Genomic DNA, 3,796 nt, shown 5'->3' on the forward strand with positions numbered 1-3,796 from the left:
GCTTGTTTAGCTTCGGTAGAGTTAAACATTTTATGCAGAAGTATTAAAACCAAAATATTGAGCAAGGGAAACGTTGCACAACACATAATTACACATAAAGAGAGAGTAAAGTTTACATTAAAACATCAGTCTTAAGCAAGGAGCTTAAAGAAGTCCTGTTCAATTCTTTTGTGCTGTGCTTTGAGCACATTCCTTTTGGGTCATAAATTCCTTGGAATTGGATTACAACTGACCATTGAGTCTTCCTTGGGCAAAGTTGGCTCATTTGTTGAATAAAAAGCAAAATAATTATGTGTCTGGTCAGCCATATTTGAAAAAAATCAAAATTGTAATGCTTAGGTAATAAGGGGGTAACAACCCAGCCGGCACACGACCGACCTTCAACGTTGAAATATGGATGAAATAAGGTCAGATGTGTTTTGAACGTTGAAATAATGTTGATAGAACGTTTAATGTTGAACGGTTGAAAAACAGCCTGCATATGACAAGGCTTCAACGTTGAAATATGGTTGAAAATACGTCAGTAGTTGCTTTAATGTTGAAACAATGTTGAATGATAAATGGTTGAAAAAAGTTACAGAAATCCTTGTACAAATCAACGTTGACATTTTTTTTATCATGATCTGTATGTTGAATTAACGTCATGGCTTCACCCAATATTCAACATGTTTGGTTACCATGGTATCGGAGGACTCGGCGCACGCGGCCGCGCGCAGCGCTTCACTTCACTTAATTACGAACACCTGACCTGCAGTGCAGCAGAATTCAGAGGTAAGCGTGTTTTTAGATGCTTTAATGTTTTATTTACCCCCCGATTTTGTTTTACACACAGTGTATCTTAAATGTGACTTGGTGTAGTGTTTCGAATTTTGAAGCATTTAAAACTTTCCAGTTTGGTTTTTAGTCTTGTTTGCGCTCCGGTGACGCGCAGCTAACCTCGAGGTAATGTCACATGTTTAACGTTAGTCTAAATAAGCGTTTTTATGGCAAATTCAAAGCGATAAACTCCAAACGCAGTTTAAAGTTACTGAGCAACGTTATAAAACAATATCCTTTTTATACGCTGTATCATTAGTGTTATTATTACAAAGTGAACTGCTGTCGTTTCACTGTTGTTGTTGTTTTTGCTTTTAGAGATGTAACTTACTTCAGAGACGCACTAACTTGCACAGCATTGAATGGAAAAGGCTTTGTCCATGTAAGTTTACTTTAGCTTTAACTAAGCTATCTGTTAAATCTTCTTGGTGCTTTGGTTGGTGATATTCTCTTTCTAATCTGTTTGTTTATTGATTGTTAGGCTATGTTGTGATATTATATTGTTATATTGATATTATTATTGTGAAATCATGTTGTGATGTTATACTATGTGACAGTATTGGGGAACAAATATGTATTAAGTTAGAAATTAATGCTTAAATTACACTTTGTATAGTAGCAGATAAGTGGTGTAATGGGTTTTAATTTTCTGGGTTTTCTGGAAGGTCCAGTTGAGGGGCATCAAGAACACGCAGATGGCCTAAACCTGTGTCAGCCTGGACAGACTGCAGTTCTGCTATTCCACGCCAAGGCTTTTGTATGGATGTCTGACTACTACTGTGTTCTCTAAAGGTATTACTGGAGCAAAACAACAGCACCTGTTACAGTGAAATTTGTATTCATAAAAATAGTGATACATGTGTAGCAGGTCCAGTACATGTGATGTCATTGAGAAGTTGTTTTTATTAAATGTCATTAAAACAAATAAATAAACATGCTATTTAAATAAATCTAAATATTAAAAACTTGAGGATTAAGATGAGAAATGAAATGCATCATCTGTCTTGAGAAAGGGGTCTACTTAAGAATTCTGGTGTTTTCCAACTGAAAGGGATAGTTCACCCAAGAATGAAAATTTACTCACATTTTACTTCCCAAATGGTTTAAAACCATTATGAGTTTATTTTGTTGAACAAAAAAAAGAGGCTATTCTGAAAAAAAAAACTAAAAACCTGTAAACATTGACCTTCATAGTAGAAAAAAATACTATAGAAGTCAATGGTTATAGATTTGCAGCTTTCTTCAAAATATCTTCTTTTTTGTTCAACGTGGTCAGTAAATGACGACAGAATAAACATTTTGAACTATCCCTTTAATTTTCTGTCCTATATGAAGACTTTTGTAGAAGTGCTCCTTCTAGAGTTTTTCTCAACCATATGTCTAAAAAGCTTCAAACAGCTTTTACAGTACATGTAATGGTTTACAACAACTTGTAATTATTAGATGTGTTGAATGTTTCATGATTCTTTGCTGCAGCCTTTGTAAAAAAAAAAAAGTAATTTTTTTGAGAATCTGAAATTTGAATTCTGGAAATGCTGGCACCTGTGGTGGCGAAGGGCTTCCTGACGATATCACACCTAATTCTTCACTTCTCTTAGTTAGGAATATTCAGATGGATGAGTCAAAATTATTGAGTGTGATGATATTATAGGACAAATTTGGATTCAATAAAAAATAAATATTTGAATTTCACTTTGTATAATAGCAGATACCAACTTGGTTGTAACCTCGTATTTCATTTATTGCAGGTTTTCTGGAAGCTCCATTTGAGTTCATCAAGGACATACTGATGGCCTAAACCAGTGTCAGCCTAGACAGACAGACAGACAGACATCTATTGCAGCTCTGCTACACCACACCAAACTCTCTGCTTTTGTATGGATGTCTGACTAGTACGGTGTTCTCTAAAGGTATAACTGGAGCAAAACAACAGCACCCGTTACAGTGAAATTTGTGTTCATAAAAGATAGTGATATATGTGTAACAGGTCCAGTACATTTGTCATAAAGGTTAAATCACAGTAAGTACTGTAAAAATAACTTGTTTGCCTTTGCCACAACAGGTCATATATACGCTAACACATTTGTATTTACTGTTTTGTTTTGCCTCACTAAAGTGTTGTTGGAGCTTGGTATGTTCACAGTTGAAATCACTGAAGTCACATGGAACGTTTTGACAATGTGTTTTGTGCCTTATCTTGACAATGACCATCTTGGGACTATTGCTGTCTGTAGAGGATGAGGAGCATTTAATCTAAAATATTTTAGTTTGTGTTCTGAAGATTAACAGGTCTCTGGGATGACACAAGTACTTAATAACAGAACCTATATGAACAGTTAATGTGACATGTAATAGTGAAATAGTGGTCCAACATTCACAAATGTGAGCCATTATTATAAGACCCATGTGAACATGCAATTTTTATGATACTAATAATAATAGAATAACAAATTGCTTTTACTGTTGTGTTTGTGAGCGAGAATCAAATCATATATTCTACACATTTTCTTGATGATTTACTGAAATATTTGTCTACATGTTCCACTGTCACAGGTGCTCAGTTTTGCTGCAGTAATGCTAAACACAATAGATGTACTTTATGCAAAAAAAAAAAAAAAAAAAAAAAAACTACTAAATATTTAGCATGCAGACCTGCAAAGAGAAGGAGTAATGTCAGGTTTAGATTATAGCGTGAGTTTTCACTATTGTGAAAGTGAAGCCATTCATTCACAATGAAATGGAATAGCAAACCTCGTTATTGATTTTGTAGGAAACTCACCTGGTGTTTGTGAAATAAATATGTATTTAAGTGCTAGACTGATATAGATGTTTAAGTGTTTTACACTTGATTCTTTGTCCCAGTGCCATCTTTTACCTCAAGTGTTTCTCTCAACCTATAAAACCTCAAACAGATGTAATGTATTTTACTTGTGATTCTTAGTTGTGAGTGATGTTTTTTATTTTATTTTTTTTACTGCAG

The 3,796-nt window shown here is 34.3% G+C and overlaps 1 long non-coding RNA gene across 2 annotated transcripts; it reads left to right on the forward strand.

The window, feature by feature from the left end:
• Positions 1 to 698: 698 nt before the first annotated feature.
• On the forward strand, positions 699 to 3,419 carry LOC137488628 (uncharacterized). Of its 2 annotated transcripts, XR_011007740.2 has the most exons (4): positions 699 to 771; positions 1,153 to 1,198; positions 1,482 to 1,608; positions 2,565 to 3,419. It is a non-coding gene; the product is annotated as an uncharacterized lncRNA (long non-coding RNA). The 2 variants fall into 2 exon arrangements; XR_012395788.1 differs by lacking the exon at positions 2,565 to 3,419 and having other exon boundaries at positions 1,482 to 1,969.
• Positions 3,420 to 3,796: the final 377 nt, after the last annotated feature.

The sequence above is a fragment of the Danio rerio genome, chromosome 20 (assembly GCF_049306965.1).
Source record: "Danio rerio strain Tuebingen ecotype United States chromosome 20, GRCz12tu, whole genome shotgun sequence".
Classification (NCBI taxonomy): domain Eukaryota; kingdom Metazoa; phylum Chordata; class Actinopteri; order Cypriniformes; family Danionidae; genus Danio; species Danio rerio.